We start from the raw sequence: 20,749 nt of genomic DNA on the forward strand, positions 1-20,749 counted from the left end.
TAAATCAGGAACGAGTGTCGTTGTTAGGAGGGGTACTTTTACTGGATTTTTCTAATCCTAACATGCAAGATGAATTTCAAATTTTTTAATAAATTTTTCATATGACTAAAATTGATATATCTTAACATCTGTATGGTTGCATCATCAAAAAATCATTTTTAAAATTAATCTTATAAATCGGGAACAAGCCTCGTCGTCGGGAGTGGTACTTTGACTAGATTTTTCTAATCCTGACATGCAAGATGCATTTCAAATTTGTCTTAATAATTTTTTCATATGACTAAAATTGACATATCTTAACATCCGTACGGTTGGATCGTTGAAAAAATTATTTTAAAAATTAATCTTGTAAACCAGGAATCTTATTTTATACAGTAATACTTTTACAATGGTTTCCTTGAAACAGCATTGTGTAAAGATAATCTAGGACAACATTTTTTTTATTACAAAACCGTTGTGTAAGAATATCAGCTTTTCTCAATCTAACGACTAATATCTAATCTCATTTCAATCAAGGGTTGTCATTCCGACACTTCAGCAATCCGAGTAAAATGTTTACAACCTATCATGGGGTGCCACCTCATCGGGTGGTGCCCATTGAAATTATAAAACAACTATTTCAGACAACTGTTGTATTCCGTTGTATGAAGGTTTCTAAGACAACCCTTCTAAAAACTGTTGTATGAATTACACAACATAATATCCAAAAACTTGTATAAGACCAACTAAGACAACTGTTTTGTTTTAACATAAAACTGTTGTATAAGAATTCATCTATTTTTTGATCTAACGGCCGATATCAAATCTCATATCAATGTGAATGGCTCTCATTTCGCCACCTTAACAATCCTTGTGAGTGATTTACCACGTACCACGTGTTTCCACCTCAATACGTGGTACCCATTGAAATTCCTCAAACAACTATTTTATTTCGTTGTTTGATGATTTAGAGGACAACTGTCTGAAAAACCATTGTCTGAATTATACAATGTAATGTCAAAACCGTTGTCTTATATCTATATATGTTAACATAGTAACAACGGTTTGTAATCGTTGTGTTAAACATCTACAACAACACTATATTTAGAAACCTGTTGTCTGACTCGACGAGAGGATACAACTTGTACAACAGTTTAAAAAGATGAATATCCGTTGTTTGTTCTGGAGCTCACACAACTATTTTTTCTGTAAAAACAATTCACTGTCATATAAATTTTTAGGACGACGATTTTTTTTAACCGTTGTTTACCAACCGTTGTCTGATTACAAATTTCTTGTAGTGATACGAAATATCAAGACAAGTACATATTATTACATACATTATAGATCCAATTGCCGAAGCATATGGAGCTTTTCTAAGACGACCCTTATCATCTAATGATTTAGGGGCAATTATCTTTTGAGATCACTATCCCATGAGACATCAAAACATATCCTTTCTTACTCTCCTGCATCCTAAAATGATGCAATATTTTATCAATGTATGTACTCCGACTAGGTTAATTAATCTTTTCAATCTATCTCTATAGATCTTGATCCCTAATACATATGTAGCATGGCCTAAGTCTTTCACTGAGAAACTATTTCTCAACTAAGTCTTAACAGCCTGTAGAGAAGGTATGACATTCTTTATTTCTAATATGTCATCTATATATAATACTAGGAATGTCACACGACTCCCACTAACCTTCTTGTAAACGCATGGTTCATCTTCATTTGAATAAAGTCACTCTTTGACCGTTTCATCAAAATAAATGAACATTCTCCTTGAGGCTTGCTTCAATCTATAAATAAATAGAAGCAACTTACAAACTATCTTAGCAAACTTTTGATCGACAAAACCCTCAGGTTGTATCATATATACATCCATGTTCAAGGCTCCCATATAAGAAAGTATTTTGACATCCATTTGCCAATTCTCATAGTCAAAGTAAGCAACTATTGCTTACAAAATCCAGACGAACTGGACCATAGTAATCGGTAAAAAATCTATACCATTAATTTGTTTGAAACTTTTTGCCACTTGTCGCGTATTATAGGTCTGTACTTTACCATCCAAGTCAGTTTTCTTCTTGAAAACCCACTTGTACCCTATAGGTTTTACCCCTTCGAGTGGATCAACTAAAGTTAATACATTATTTTGATACATTGATTCCATCTCGGATTTTATGGCCTCTAGCCATCTCTCGGAGTCTGAACTATTCATAGGATCTTGGTAGGTTAGAGGCTTATCATTATCCATAAGCATCACATCACCATCTTGAGTTAAAAGAAATTCATAATTTCTTCCGGGCTCATAGTGAATCCTACTAGATCTACGAATAACCTGTGTTTCTTCGACAGGATTATTTTCAACATTTTGATGTACATCCTGATCTTATTCCCACTCTGGTTCAATGTTATCATGTGGTTCTCGATCTTCATCGAGATGTATTATCCCCCCGTTGATTTTCTTAGAAAGTAGTTCTCCCTCAAAAAATACAACGGCCCGAGCAACAAACACTTTGTTCTCGGAAAGATTATAAAAACTATACCCTAGTCTCATTTGGGTATCCCACAAAATAACATCTATCTAATTTTGGTCCAAGCTTGTCAGAGGCTAAATGTTTTACAAACGCTTCACGTCCCCAAATTTTCATAAATGACATGCTATAACATTTGTCACTCTATATCTCATACAAAGTATTTTGAACCACTTTAGTCGGTACTTGGTTAAGTGTATGTAGCTGTTTCTAGAGCATAACCCTAGAAACTAAATGGAAGATCTGCTTGACTCATCATTGATCGCACTATGTCCAACAAGGTACGATTTCTCCTCTCAGAACCTCTTTTCCATTGAGGTGTTCCGGAAAAAGTATGTTATGATACACTATCATACTCCTTCAAGAGACTCTTGTAATTGAGGTTTAAGTATTCTCCTCCACGATCTGATCGTAGAACTTTTATACTTTCCTCTGTTTGCTTTTCTATTTCGACCTTATATTCTTTGAACATTTCAAAAGAATCGGATTTGTTCTTTATAAGACATACATATCCATATCTATAAAAAATCATCAGTAAACATTGTGAAGTAGTATAAGCCACCCATTGCCATCATACGCATTCGACCAGATACATCATTATGTGTAACTCCTAATCGTTCAATGGCCTTTTCACCTAATCTAGTAAAAGAACCTTTAGTCATTTTTCCAATGAGACAAAGTTCGCATCTTCCGTATGATCCAAAATCAAACTTTTCCAAGTATTCATCTATATGTAACTCAGAAATGTGTTTCTCATTAATATGGCTTAACGACAATGCTTGAGGTAATGTTTGATTTGAATCAACTTAGAACATATAAATTGTTAACTAATTGTGCAAAATTATAATCCTTATCATTAAAACAGAATAAACCACTATTATTTATTTAATTAAAATGAAAATATTTCATGTCATGATAAGAAATTGATATAATGTATCCACTAAAGGCAGGCACGTTATAATAATTTAGCAAGTTCTCAATCTCGCCTTATGAGCAAAATTAGGTATCGAGTTCCTTCAACTAGAGCAACAACTTTTGCTCCAATTCTAACCCTATACCTGAAGCTTGACCATTTCTAGTCTTCTTCTTTAGATTATCCAAATAAGCTCGGTAATTTAACTTCCAATCATCTAGTTATTTCCACAGAAATTACAATCATCTCCTTTAGCAACACCTCTATAGGGTTTCAAAAGCCCTTTGGGATTGGACTTTGGTTTGGCACCGAATAAGATCAAATCTTCACCTTGCCTGTCCACTTTCCTTTCCCATTTACATTCCATGTGAACACCATCAATATGGACGTAATGCATGCCTTTACCATGTTATTTTCAGCAGTTCTAAACATGCCTAACAACTCAGTGAGTGTTTTGTCTATCTCATTCCTTTTGTTCTCAACAAACCGAGAATATAAGTTGTTCAAAGATTATTTGATCAAATCTAGATGAGTCTCTAGACCATTCTTGAAATCTAAAATATCAAGATACATATACCTATCATTTTTAGAACATGTGGTCCAACTGGATATCATTCTCCCATTAATGCAAAAGTATGGTGCCTTATTATTGTCAAATCTTTCTGATGAGCCTATCCTTCAAACATCCTTTTAAGGTGCTCAATCATATCATAGGCATCATTATGCTCCTGTTGCTTCTAAAGCTCAGCACTCATAATTACAAGCATGAGACATGAGACATCAGTTGCATAATTAATTTGCTTCTGGTAAGCATTTTGTTCAGCACATGTTTCATTCTCATCAAGAAGAAATAAGGGAGGGGTTTGAGTGATATCCTTGAACCTGAGGACAATCCTCATGTTCCCATGTCAATTGAGGAAATTATTTCATGTCCTTTTATCCTTCTCAAGGACTATTACATAAAGAAGTTATTTGTGTTATTTGTCATTTGATATCTACAATAAGGTACATAAAATGACTTACACTACGGATGATCATTAAATTATGTTCCAGTGATTATTTATATATATATACACAATATATATCTCCCACTATTTTTATCAAATAAATAGCCCTAATTATTAATTCGGAAAAATATATTCTATATCCTTTCTAGTGAGCCAAAATCATATTTCACCACGCGTTAGGTCATCTTTGGCTTTTCTCCTAAAACATATTTATTTAGTTAGACAATGTTTGTCAATTATATCAACTATATAACTCTTGGATAGCTTGGTGGAACAATATTTGTTCATATTTATCTAATAAATCTCGCCAAACTCTATGCCTCTAAGTTCACAATCCTATTGTGATAACTTAGTTAAGTCAAATCCAATAGTCAAAAATATTAATATACTTCAACACATCTGCCATGATAGATAGGAGTACTTCGCTTTGGCGAACCCACTCCTGGTCGATCTAGGGGTTAACGCATTGGACTCATTGGAAGGCATCTGATCAACTTAATATTAACTTTAGGGTTTTGTTAATTTTAAAACGATCATAATCCCATCATAAAGAGATTCCCAATTTTTCCTTGAATAGAATACTTCAAATCAATATTCGTCAATGGTTTTATTTCCAGGTAGTGAGGGGGTCACAACGGTCTCTCTTAAAACCCACAACCTTACAAGTTCAATGAACTCGCTTTTGACAAAATCGCACCATGTCAGAAATAAAGAAAATTTGTATTTTATTCTATGTGTCATAAACACGAGAATCTCATAATCATTTATTCATTTTAAAATCTTGATTCGTTACAGATTTTATCTTGTTTAGCAAACATGGCATGGGTGTCGTATCTAATACATACATCCTTAATCTAATTAAGCATGCATCTTCATAAACTACTCTACACATACATTCATCATATGCGCATATATATGTAAAGTGTAATAAATAAATGTGGTTGGTTATGGCTTCATCCTATGTGATCTTTATCAAGCTAATGACAAAGATCTAGGTCAATCTAAGGTGGAAAATAAATACAGGCTAACTATTACATGTCTTCTTTCTTGTATTGCTTCTTTGGATGACCTATGTGTAAGATTATCCTTGATCTTCAAATCTTCATGTCTTCATGTACATTTCAAGAATGAAATATGAAAACTAATCTAATGAACTTACAAGAAGAACTCGAGTTACATTCGAGATTTAATAATTACAAGATTAAATGACATGCAAGCCGTATTTGAAAAACCAAAATCATTAACCTAAGGTCAAAAACCATCCACCAAGCTCAATTAACACAAAATAACATGTTAAAAAATATAATTTGATCTTAACATATCATATCCATCATGATCTTATCAAAAAAACAAAATATTGAAAAAATCAGAAAATTTGAAATTAAATATGATAACATTAAATCGCAGAATACAGGGCCTAAACGACGACAAACGCCTTACAAATCAGTCGATGATAGCTTTTTCTATCTGTTACGTTCAGACGCTTGATTACATATGAAATAGCATATTCGTTTGCCAAAATCGGACACCAGACACAGATTTCAGCAAATTCGCTGCATCTAATTTAGAATCGTATCAAATACGATTCTTATAATAAGAACAAACACAAAGCATGTATATATCAGTATATATACAGATTATATAATCATCATATGATTATACAACTCTCATGAATATCATACATTCAAAACATATATATACACACGTATATATAAACATAACATGTAAAATATATAAAATCGCATACATAACAGTCATGGAATATTGTATACATGTTATCATCATAAAACCAGTAAACACATAAATGAATTAAACACTTTTCGCAAGTAGATTTGATGTCATGGTTGGGTTTCGAGCACATAAACGCAACGGAAACAGTAATTAAAAACGTGAAAAATCAGAATTTTCGGAACCCGCCGCAGGATCCATGCAAAAAATAGATATTTAATCCGTAGATCAGATTGTTTACATTAAGAAGCTTTACCAATTGGTTGACTAATCGAAATCCAAAGCTTAACAACCCAACAAATAAAATTTAAACAAATCTGAACTCTATTAATAGAACTCCATTAAAAACTGGTTAAACTTTATCACTTCTCAAAAATCTGTTAAACTTACAATTCCTGAAATAAAATACAACTAGCTTACAACTACACCAACAAACTCTAAAGAAACTCTAAGAAAATATAAAAATCCTCAAAGTCTTGGAACTCGCACTCTTCCCCTTAAGCAACCCACCTAAAAGAGAGAATACCTGTCGGCGTAAAACAAAGAGAACAAAGGACCGGCAGTGAGCGAAAGGCTCATATACGGATATAAAACAAAGCATAACTGAACAAATATTAAAAGATGACGAGGCTAAAGTACAACCGAATATCTGAATGCGAATCAATAGAAGTAATGAATGAGACAATTAGAAAATGGATACCCAACTCACAAATCAAAGCAATTTTTTTCAAATAAATTAATCTTACCACTTACGCATAATATGATCACAATAATAATATGATCGAAAGAATATTGATAAAATGGAATCATACCCTTAAACGTAATCTTACACATATTCTCACACTTACAAAATAATACACAAAATATCTTATATACGAACATGGGAGACAATCTTACACTTACAGGATGTCCTACATTTTCGGTAATCCAGAAATATGTAGTCATCAAAACTTACAGGGGTTTGCACAGCACAAAGCAAATGCTACCCAATATCTAACAGGGGCTTGCACGACAATAAGCACATGCTACCCAAAAGGCCAAATCATAAACTTACTAGCCATGGCTATACATGTCCCACAATATCGGCGACACGCCCATATAATTTAATTACGCCACATAGGAGGTGCCAAGCACGAGATTATCCACTCGCGGAAGATTTCTTGCAAACTCCCAAGTCATACAAATAACATAAATAACTCAAAACACATACTCAAATATCACACACCCAAATATTTTATATCTCCAAAATCATATATCAATATATCAAAATAACCTCAAAACACTGTAATCAATTATCACAGAACTAAATATCACACAAAATCACTAATTACTAATAAACTCAAATCTGATCAGTTTCAAAGAATGCCAAATTAATGTATACAGAAGAATTCAAATGGAAATGTGCGTAACACGAAAGTCGTAGGAAATTTTGAGACCTTTCTAGAATGGTAAGACTCGTAAAAAAACGAACAAGTAACGAATTCAGAAAACAAATAAATGAGGACTGCAGAACAGAATCAGCCTCTGATTGCAATAGTATTTTTATGTTTAAGAAATCAAAATCACAGACTTTAGCAGCAGAATGTAAACGTAAATTGTAGATATTGAAAAGAGATTTCCAGAATGGTATCGTTCATAATTTTTGAATAAATATTCAATTTAATATGAATTTATGAAGTTAGGGTGGACAAACAGAAACTTAACCCACCAGATTATAGAAAAAGCAGATTTGATGATACTTACAAGCATAATTTCAGAAAACTCAAATAACGAAAAACAAAGAGTATAAAATTAGCTTTCGAACGAGTCTAGAATCATAACAATCCAATAAACAAAGAATCAATTACGAATTTTACAAGAATTCAGATTACTAGAACCGAGGTATAAGAATTTGATGAAGTACAACAAGATTGATAGTACTATAACGAATATATCCATACGCACAAATTCGAATATGAAAATAAAGATTAAAAGAAAGATATATGTACCTCCAAACCTTAGTAATCGAGAATAAAAAATAATGAATTAAGAATCCCAATCACAAGAACCATAATTTCTTCAACTCGAAATCCAAAATCTCCGATTAAGCTTTGTTGTTCATCTCCATCTCCATCTACTCTCTCTCTCTCTCTCTCTCTCTCTCTCTCTCTCTCTCTCTCTCTCTCTCTCTCTCTCTCTCTCTCTCTCTCTCTCCTTCTCTACTCTTTGATGAAAGAAGTAACGCACCCCTTATTTTTTTAGCAAACTCTAACTCTTCTCTTCCTTCTTTCTCCCTTTTTTTATTAAAACCCTCACCCTTTATAATAAAAGTCTTACTATTTTTTTTTAAAACTAATATTCTTAAGACAATATAATCAGAATAAAAGACTAAAAATAAACTTACACAAACTATTTAATTATAACACATTGAAATTAATAAATAATTAAATCAAATAATCCAACTAAAAATAAATATAAAATATCGGGATGTTACATTCTTCCCTCCTTACAAAAATTTCGTCCTCGAAATTTAACCTAGACACCTCTCAAAGACACGGATATAACAAAAACAGACAATAATCAAAGAAACAAGAAACATATAATACTCTTAACAAACTAATCATTCTAAAGTACACCCATACACATAGGTCAAGCCTAAAGGCAACCCCAAAGAAAAAAAAAGTCTATCTTACAACTACCCACAATTCCCAAATTGAGCCTAAAGGCAAGTCTACAGAATCTTAAAACTCTAGCTTTGATGCCAACTTTAACAACCCAACAAATAAAATTTAAACAAATCTGAACTCTATTAATAGAACTCCATTAAAAACTGGTTAAACTTTATCACTTCTCAAAAATCCGTTAAACTTACAATTGTTGAAATAAAATACAACTAGCTTACAACTACACCAACAAACTCTAAAGAAAATCTAAGAAAATACAAAATTCCTCAAAGTCTTGGAACTCACACTCTTCCCCTTAAACAACCGACCTAAAAAAGAGAATACCTGCCGAAGGAAAATAAAGAGAACAAAGAACCGACAGTGAGCGAAAGGCTCATATACGGATATAAAACAAAGCATAACTGAACAAATATTAAAAGATGACGAGGCTAAAGTACAACCAAATGTCTAAATGAAGATCAATAGGAATAATGAATGAGACATTTAGAAAATGGATACCCAACTCACAAATCAAAGCAATTATTTTTAAACAAATTAATCTTACCACTAACGCATAATATAATCACAATAAAAATATGATCGAAAGAATATTGATAAAATGGAAGCATACCCTTAAACATAATCTTACACATATTCTCACACATACAAAATAATACAAAAAATAGCTTACATACGAATATGGGAGACAATCTTACACTTACAGGATATCCTACATTTTCGGTAATCCAGAAATATGTAGTTATCAAAGCTTACAGGGGTTTGCACAACACAAAGCAAATGCTACACAATATCTTACAGGGGCTTGCACGACAATTAGCATATGCTACCCAAAAGGCCAAATCATAAACTTACTAGCCATGGCTATACATGTCCCACAACATCAGCGACACGCCCATACAATTTAATTACACTGTATAGGAGGTGCCAAGCACGAGATTATCCACTCGCGGCGGATTTCTTGCAAACTCCCAAGTCATACAAATAACATAAATAACTCAAAACACATACTCAAATATCACACATCCAAATATTTTATATCTCCAAAATCATATATCAATATATCAAAATAACCTCAAAACACTATAATCAATTATCAAAGAACTAAACATCACACAAAATCACTAATTACTAATAAGCTCTAATCTAATCAGTTTTAAAGAATACCAAATTAAGTTATACAGAAGAATTCAAATGGAAAACTGCGAACACGAAAGTCGTAGGAAATTGCGAGACCTTTTCAGAATGGTAAGGCTCGTCAAAAATGAACAAGTAATGAATTTATAAAATAAATAAATGTGGACTGTAGAACAGAATCAACCTCTGATTACAATAGTATTTTGATGTTTAACAGTAAAATGTAAACGTAAATTGTAGATATCGAAAAGAACTTTCCAGAATGGTATTGCTCATAATTTTTGAATAAATATTCAATTTAATATAAATTTACGAAGTTAGGTCGGACAAACAGAAACTTAACCCACCAGATTATAGAAAAGGCAGATTTGATGATACTTACAAGCATAATTTCGGAAAACTCAAATAACGAAAAACAAAGATAATCAAATTAGCTTTCCAACGAGCACTACTGGAAATATGGGATCAGATATCGGTTCAGAACCGATGTTAAAAAAAACTGAACTGATGTCTTCGTGTGTGATTTTAAATATCATTAGCCTTTGACATCGGTTCACAGCCGATGTCTATTACAGTGCTATACATCGGTTTTAAGAATAATTCTGATGTCTTTGCAATAAATTTTAGCTTATATTACAGTATTTCTAGGTGAATATGAGTATAAAATAGGGTAATTATCCATTAAAACATGGAACCTAAAAGCTCTAAAAGACATTTTTTTTAAAAATCTTTCAAACAAATCGATGTGAAAGTCTGGATCAGACATCGGTTAAGTTTTTGACCGATCTGAAATGCTCCATCAGACATCGGGTACTTTTATCAACCGATATAAAATACTCGGTTAGACATCGGTTTTTTTTTTTGGTGATGTTAAATCCTTTTGTTTAACATCAGTGTTTTTTTCTAACCGATGTTTAATCTTTAATATTGTAAAATTTAAGACATCGGCTATTGAAAATTCGATGTTATTTGGCTTAAAATACATTGATTTTTATTACGGAACCGATGTCAAATGACTATTTGACATTGATTTTTGTAGTTCTTTTTCTTTTAATATTATTTCACCTGATATCTTTTGTCCATTTTTACATCGGTTTTAAATTACCATTATGATGTTAATGTACTATAAATTGCATATGCCATCCTGGTACTATTAATAGCCCAGGGAACCAATTGAATTTTCAACCAGAAAAATACCAATAATACGCAATACATCCAACCAAATTTGTAAAAACATAGAGGTACATTAATACCAAATTTACTAACATTCAATCTAACAAGAGCTCAATTCGGACATTACATTCCATGTCTACAATAAACATCTCAACTAAAAATGATAAAACCCAAATTCCCTAGTTATTACATCCAACATTCTAAACATATTTGACTAGTTAACATATACTACTTGTTAAATTTCGACAATTCCAGACATAAATCAGAATGATGGATGTAATTGTCACCAAGCATCTGTTAATTAACATCAGTTCACATAGTTCAGAGGAAAGTTATATATATAGATACTTAGCATTTATACATCTTATCTTGGATAAATTCAAGCACCTTCATCTGCACCTCATCCAGCTCCTGCCTTGTGAGGGACTTTTGAGTTTTGGCTTCCCACTAAATAACACAAGTAAAAATTAGCAACCAGAATATTATTAACCAGAATTGACATATGTATAATTAAATATAAACAGAACCAATTATTTATAATTTAACAAGAAGAGGACCTTTTCTATATTTAACCGTAATTTTCTTCGTCAATCCAAAACTATACCAGATAGTTCCTTATCACTAATAGTTATCTATCATTACTAATAATAAAAACAAGATCTATCTGGAAATCACTAATAATAAAAAATGATAATAAAAATGGCACTCATATTTCATCTATTCCGAAAAACTACACAAAATAATTCTACATGCCATCTATCGGAAATGATTAGATATACCTTGGTAGTAAAAGATAGCTCCTTATCTGCAATGATATCTTTCATGTATCGCATTATAACATAGCCACATTCAACCACTCCTGGTGGTTTGGGAGATCCCTCTTACAATATAAAATCTGAATTAGCTCCAGAAATTAATTAAAATTACAAAATGATAAAAAAAATACAAAAAACTTACAAGAAGATTCTTTATCTGAGGAGCTTTATTTCCCCTTCCAGTTTGAGCATTGTAGGATTTCATCATTCTACATTGCAGAACAACAATAATATACATGATTATTTTTCAAAAGGGAGAATATTTACTATATATATATATTTATATATAGTAAACAGAAATATATTACTCTGTTAATGACTTTTCCAACTCGTCAAAATGTGTTGGATGTGGCAAAGGGTTCAGAATATAAATATCGCCATCCCAAATTATAACCAAAATCCAGTGGAAACTATGTTTATAAAATAGAAAAAAGATAAACACAAGTCAGAAATTTTAAAAAAACTACCTAAATATATTAATTTGTAAAAGCATGTCTAAATTAAAAATACTTACTTATGATTATATGGCATGAAGTACATGCGATAGGGACTACTCTCTTTCAACCGATTAACAAAATAAGAATGAAAAGATTTGTTCAACGTAAATGTAGCTCCTGGATTGAAAAATTGATATAAGACCACATCATCATTCTTCCTCTCAATCATAATCAGTATTTGCAAGAGCCTACCAGGGAGTGAATTACATTACATATAATATCCATATAAAACATGAATACTGAATATGTAACGATAAAAAAGTAACTTACGCCATATAAGCAGATATTGCAGCTTGGCCAATCATATCGAACTCCAATAATGCTTTCATATTTTCATGCAATATATAAATTGTTTTCTCAGTCCCAAACACGTTAGAATCACACGGAATCGGTATTGACTACCTAGTGGCTTTCATGAAGACTGCAACATGTTTGTATAACACCTTGTACTGCTTTGGCACATTCTTGTTTAGGTTCATTTTGCTATAATCATCTTGAAGTTTCTGCAACTCATCTTTCCGCTTGGACTGCCCATGCAACACTTCCTTTTTCTTTTTCTACAAAGAATTAAATAAAACAAGAATAATCGTTTATTATTGACATGACTACTATAGAATGCAACAATCAATTCAGAGTATATTGACATAATTTTTATATAACATACCGCCACAGTTGGGTTGATGATCAATTCATGAGGCCATGCTAGGTGAGAGCCAACTGCTTGGCGTACAACCTCAATTTGACCAGGTATGGGCACTGGAACTGACGCCTCTAGCTAGATGTGTCCGTCAACTAACACAAGAACATGTCCGGGCTTTAGAGGCACTCCGTGTACTGAAACATTCATCTCTTCGTGATCATCAAAAACTATTCCAAAAGCAACCTTGTTCTCTATGCAATCGAGTGCAAGCTCACATGACTGTGGACCCTACATTATAATGGGAGATCAATTTAATTTTATTGCATAAATTCCAAGTCTGTAGGCATATATCTAGTAGATCTTAATATTATTTTACCTTCTTTCCGCTCGGAGGAGAGGGGTCAAAACCAATAAAGTCTTCATCATTTACCAACAACTATTTGGCACTAATTTAAATATACGTTTAAATCTAGGAAATATTGGAAAATACCACATGACTTTAGCTGGAAGATTAACCCTCTTTGTTAACTTCCACGAAGAAAGTCGACACTTAGGACACTTGGTTGCATCAGCATGTACACCCCTGTACAGTACACAGTCATTCGGACATGAACGGAACTTAATATACTCTAGACCTAAATTAGAGAGGGTTTTTTTGCTTCATGTGCATTACTAGGTAACACATTATCTTTGGGAAGTAGAGACCCAACACAAGAAAGGAGGTCAGTGAAGGCACTATCGGTAATAGCAAACCTAGATTTCCAGTTATGCAACTTCAATATCGACTCTAACAAAGTACAGTCACTACCCTCATATAGAGGTTGCTCAACATCGACTACGAGCCTCCTAAACTGATATGCACCATTATCATATTGACATGAGTTATATGACGCTTCACAAACATCAATAGTTTTCGAAGCAGCGACATGCTCCTAATCTTGCTCTGACGCTTCATCAGAGGCTTGCTCAGGAGGTGGGTCTGGAGCTTGCTCTTCAGGTGGACAACAAGCACTTGAAGATTTAGGACCCGTAGAAGCAGTCTCCCGGTGCCAAACCCAATGCACATAACCTAGACAAAAGCCATTGTCATAGATATGGCCCATGATTGTTTTACAAAGAATTTTTTAAAATTGGTGAATCGTCCACAAGGACAAGGAATTTTGTTACGATTTTCAGAATTTTTTTCAGCATATATCAAGAAGTTTTCCACCCCCATTTCAAATGTTGAAGAATCCCTATCTTGCAAATTCCATGTCTTATCCATCAAATTTCCCTACCTGATAGCCACTATAAATATTAAAAATCCAACACATACCTATTTATAATTATTTAATAAAAGGTATATCAAATTTGTATTGGTTACTATAGGGATTAATTATATAAACTTAGAAAGGAGTAAATACCTTCATATCCTAATAATTTATAGTACTAATTCATAAGTCTAAGATCCTACACATATACCCAATTAATTATAAAACTACACTAAATTTATATACTAGACTAAATTAAACCAAGATATTTTAAAGAAATTAAACCAAGATATTTGAAAATATCACATAATTAAAAACCAATAATTCCAACATTCACAGCCCAGACAATTGTTAAATTTCCTTCACATAAATAAAACCCAGTGACAACTTGAATATTGAAACAAATTCAGCCCATAAATAAATAAATTAAAATTATATGTTCTTGTTCATATCATAGAAATGACTATTATACAAAACAAGAAATGCAGAGACTTGTTCATATTAGAGACTTGCTTAAATGCAGCCCCCAAAACCCCCCCAAACACATTAATATGTATGAACAACCCCCAGAAAACACATAATTAAAAACAGAACAGAAACATTTACATTTACATCAATGTACCTAAAACATTGATTTACATCAATGTACCTAAAATATTGATTTACATTTATATTTACATGATATCAACGGAAACATTTATTTACATCAATGTACCTAAAATATTTAACAGGACATAAAACCCCCAAAAAACCCCCAAAAAGAGGACATAAAACCCCCAAAAAGAAACAAACATAAAACCCCCCAAAAATATAAAACATTTACATGCACAAAGAAGATAAACAGGATATTAAACATAAAAATGAGGGAGATAAACCGTAAAGAAGAATATACCTCCATATGCTCTTCAATGCTCCAAAACCTCAGTGTTCCAAAACCTCAATATTCCAACCTCCAGATGCTTTAAAGCATCTACCTCCAGATGCGCGAACCGCCAGATGCTCAATTTCAAGTTTAATTTGCTGTAATTTGAAGCTCCAAATTTTGAATTAGAATTGGGGCTAAAATTAGGATTTCTGCGAAAAGAGATAAGAGATGGTGAGGAGATGAGAGATGAGATGAGAGGTAAGAAGACTAAGAGAGAAGTAGGGGAGAGATGAGAGAGATATGAGAGGTGAGAGAGACGAGAGAGATGAGGGTCTGGGGAGAGATGAGGGTTGTGGGAGTTATTTTGGAAAAGGGGTGAATAAGGTTAGTGAAATTTTTGTTAAAATTAAAGGGGGGAAATTGTACTGAAACCGGGGGGAAAAAGACAAGTAATTTTTATTTTTTTTAAAAAGGCTAGAGACAACGGTTAACAAAATCAACTGATGTCAAAGTGAAAAGAATATTTAGTTTCTGAACATACACAACAGCTACTAAGTGAAACCGATGTTAGTATTTGTATTCAACGTCACTTTTTACAAAACCGATGTTAAATTGTATTTTAACATCGGGTGCATTACATGCCGATGTCTAAGCACCGATGTCATATCTACTATTTCTAGTAGTGGAGTCTAGAATCATAACAATCCAATAAAAAGAAAATCAATTACGAATTTTACAAGAATTCAGATTACTAGAACCGAGGTACAATAATTCGATGAAGTACAACAAGATTGATAGTATAACGAATATATCCATACGCACGAATTCGAATACGAAAATAAAGATTATAATAAAGATATCCGTACCTCTAAACCTTAGTACGCGAGAATCAAAAACAATAAATTCAGAATCCTAATCAAAAGAACCCTAATTTCTTAAACTCGAAATCCAAAATCTCCGATTAAGCTTTGTTGTTCATCTCCATCTCCATCTCCATCTATTTTCTCTTTCTCTCCCCTCTCTCTCTCTGTCTCTCTCTCTCTCTCCTCTCCTCTTTGATGAAAGAAGTAACACAACCCTTATTTTTTTAGCAAACCCTAACTCTTCTCTTCCTTGTTTCCCCCTTTTTTATTAAAACCCTCACCCTTTTTTTAATAAAAGTCTTACTATTTTTTTTAAACTAATATTCTTAAAACAATATATTCATAATAAAAGACTAAAAATAAACTTACACGAACTATTTAATTATAACACATTGACATTAATAAATAATTAAATCAAATAATCCAACTAAAAATAATTATAAAATATCGGGATGTTACACAAAGCTTGTTCAATCACCACGCATCCCGCTCTCGTGATCTACACTCTATTGTATCCACGCGAATGCTTAAACGCAAGGATTGAATGTGTACTAGCTTAAACTTGTTTCTTTTTTGCTCTCTCCATCTTCTCTCTTGGTGGCTAGGGTTTTAGTAAAACTCTTATTATAGTTAAAATCAGCCACACAAGAGATATTATATAGAGAGTATAATAAGAATTACAACTCTTAACTAATTAGGAGTTATTATTAATTCGAAATTCTTATTTGTATATTAATTAAGTCACACTTAATTATTTAACAAATGAATTTTCATAATTAATATTAGTAAATTCGAATATCAATATTTATCTAATTAATTAAGTCATACTTAATTTATATTATAAATAATTCGAATTACTTTCATCTAATTTAAATCCAATTTAAATTAAATAATGCTTCAAGTATTCTTAGTGTGTGACCCTATAGGTTATTATTACGTTGGAAACAAATTTTAAATCTAATTCAAAATCGTAAACAATGAGCCGCATCTAGTAATACATCATTGCTACCCAAGTAATAATAATTGAATCGGTGACCGATTAAACCTTTCATGAATAATGTATAATGTAATATAATCCCTTTAACCAAATATTATTGATTAAACTGGAGGCATGTAATGTGTCATCCTCATCATAGTTCATCAGTAAAGTGCATACAATAAGTCAAGAGCTCTTCCGGGTAATCCAAGTTTCCTTGATCAATGAGTAGACTATCATATCAAATCAACATTTGAGCGTAGCCATGCATTTCATAGTCTAGCTCACACAAGAGGCCAATAATATCACTCCTAAAATAGGAGGGTTAAATTCCATCTAGATCATTCATATTTCTCATACGATTCATAATATACCCAATGTCCACTTTTATCAGTACCCGGTCTAGGATAACTTTTAATGGAATCAATTTATATTAATTCTCTTATAGAAATATAATGACTTCAGGTCTAAGGACCATTACATCATTATTACTGTGAGAATTACTTATAACACAACAAACATGTAAAATCTCACATTGGGTCTGTCCAGCACAATGTACATATACATCTGCCTGTGTTTTTTACTTTAGTATCATTATACCTATGATCAATGAGATGTGATCATTAGTCGACAAATACACCAGTCTTAATGCATTATTATTGTCTCTTGATAATAATAATACTCGACTAGGGACCTTTAGGAATATTGATACTATTCTCATAATCTCATTTCTAAGTCACGTACTTAGAGATATAGAATTACATATCATATTCCAAGGACATTTATTAATCTAACATTTATATCGTAGTAAATTAAGAATTAATAAATTATAAAGGGAATAATCGATAGAACATAAACATTAATAATCCTAATATCTTAAACTAAAACATCATAGTGTTATTTCTAGAGCACAAACACTAACAGCAATCATGGGTACTTTTAGGTTAACCAACGTGTTAAACTCGTAGACGATCTACACAAGAAGAATGTTGTATTCTAAGGGTTGACTGATGATATACCCATAAAATCTTTACTACATTAATCGGCTTATAACACCATCTTTATTTTGTTTATCTCAGACCAGGATTACAATCTACAGTAACAGGCTATGTTCCAATTGTAATACCTGCTGGGTGTATATACGTAGTTCCATTTGCTATGATGGGAATGGCTAAACTAGCAGGATATGTATAGCGAAGTAAATTTTCGATACAATTTTTAGCAGTTAAATTACTTTCATGCTATTTTTTAAAAGTCTTGTTGCCATGGTTTTTAATTTTCAGTTTTCACTGTCAGTCGATAATGTGCACTGGTTTTTTTGTCCTCTATTCATCTACATACACTACGCCATAAGTGGGCTACTGTAATGCAAGTGTTACAAGCAGCATTACATTAGCGAATAAATTTGTGTCCAATTGTAACACCTCTTAATTAGTGTTACAACAACTATAAAGCTAGCATTGGAGAGAAATGCTGGTGTTGCACAACATGTTACACCAACACCTGGTGTTATATTAGATACTTTTTAAAATTTTAAAATATTTAAGTGAAAATATTATCAATAATTAGTATTAAAATTATATTTTAGTTTATTAGTGAATGAAAAATATAATATACAATATAATAAAATTTATAAAAATAAATTTTACATAAATACAAAAGTTACTTTATTTATTTTAATTTAATAATTAAAATTTTATTATTTAAATTTAAAAAATAAAAAACAAAAAATAAAATAATACACAATTTACTAGATGAATTATGAGGCGGCAATTTTCCCCCCTAAATGAATTATTGGACATATAAAAGTCACTTGGACAATACTCACTCCTCCGACAAACACTCTCTCCCTTGGACTCTCACATTTCTCTCTCGAGGATGAATCAAAAACAAAATTGATGATTTGATGAATATAAACACATGTTTATGTATGAGATTGAAGATTTGTAAATATACATACATGTTTGTTGATGTATTTTAAAGGTAATTACTAATTTTTCAATTTAAATGACATTACAGGATTTAAGAGCTTCAAATTGGGGCTTTAATTCTTTTGCTCAGATTTAGTGGTAATATTTACTTCTCTTCTCCGATTTAAACATAAAGGCATATATTCTTTGATTAACATATATTTTATTGTGAATTTTTAGTCGATTAGGGTTTTTAAAGAAGTGATGGCGTTTGGGCGACTTGTTGATGGTGTTTGTTGCGGATTTAGGGTTATGTTCCGAAATGCCGTGCTTGTTTAGAGTAGTTGTTTGATTACATCAGATTATGTTATTTACCTGGTATTCTCAATTAATAATTAGTGTGTCTTATTCTTCTAAAGCAATTCATTAAGAAATATTGGCTATAGAATGAGGAAAATTTCAAACATCCTGTGGTTTCTATTCAAGAGAAGGTACTATTATCTTCATTACTCATGATTATTTATAATTTTGTTTTATTTTATTCTCGCTATTTATTTATCTTGAACTTTAGGCTGCTGAACTTTAATCTTTATAATATATATTCCTTCCCTAAGGTTAAATCACAGTACATGAAATTTTAGAAAGTCTCCTATTGCTGTTATAGAAGTACCAAATTCTCAAATCATATATAATTTATGTGTAGGATTTGGAAAAAGGTCGTTAATGTGATGAGAAGTGTATCAAGAAGTCGTTATCACTAAGTTTTCCGCTTTGCTTGGTAAGACTCATCCCTCGGGAACTCTTCTAATTGAATTGTGGGCATACATATCTGACCTCAATTGGTTATGGCATCTTTATAAATATCACCAAGCTAGTAGAGAAGCAATGTACTATGTTGGATATCAATATTGCAGTTAGTGTTCACGATTGCAAATAACATGTTATGTTCAGGTTATGTATTCCTTAATTTACTCTGATGATAGCTACATAAATGGGTATATCCTAATAAATTGAAACAGGAGATTAATTAGAAAAACTTAAATGGAGTCCTGGACTACTCATGTTATAGTTTCCGATTTGGTCTCATTTTAAATGCCTACACATGGTTTAATTTTGTGCAAACAGGAAAGATGGGACGTTTATGTTATTGAAGATTGATTCCAACTGGTGTCCTGTATTCATCAATATGGCATGGTTTTGAGTTCAGTTAAGCTGTATTTAAAACTGAATGACTCTTAATTAATATACAAAATTGAGCATCAGTCATAGGACTGATATCTGGCATCACCCATTCATTCCATGAATCTCTTTCAACCATTTCCGTGTTATTATGTATCCAGTGTGCTGTGTAAGAATGTTAAAGTCATTTGAGTATAAAGTCACATTCTTGCTAGTTTTTGAAACTATCTTTGTTTTGAAGCTTCTTAGGTCAGCTGCTTCTTACGCAAACACAGGGATTTCCTATAACTTTTTGCATTTTATACAAACCAGGTAAAGACATTATCGTATACTCTGGTATTTTTCTCCTTCTTAAATTCACCTATTTGTATTACCTCGCTCTCACTCTATTTTTCTAAGAATGTATCTATATGTAGTATGATAATTTACTCCACTATAAATTGTGTTATCAGGGCCCTTGAATCAAACCAGTTTTTAGGCACTGTTCCTCCTGAGCTTGGGAACCTTGTCAACTTGAAAAGTTTGGAAGACCTTTTTCCTTTTTTGACGTTTCACATATGATAGACTATATCTGTATCTGCAATTTATTTTTATTTCTTAAATCTAATTTATCA

The 20,749-nt window shown here is 32.0% G+C and overlaps 1 long non-coding RNA gene across 1 annotated transcript in view; it reads left to right on the plus strand.

Annotated features, from left to right (window-relative positions):
• Positions 1-20,749, plus strand: part of LOC141724772 (uncharacterized) — a 111,008-nt gene that overhangs the window by 33,864 nt on the left and 56,395 nt on the right. The window lies entirely within an intron of this gene.

This window comes from Apium graveolens, chromosome 5 (genome assembly GCF_009905375.1).
Source record: "Apium graveolens cultivar Ventura chromosome 5, ASM990537v1, whole genome shotgun sequence".
Lineage (NCBI taxonomy): Eukaryota > Viridiplantae > Streptophyta > Magnoliopsida > Apiales > Apiaceae > Apium > Apium graveolens.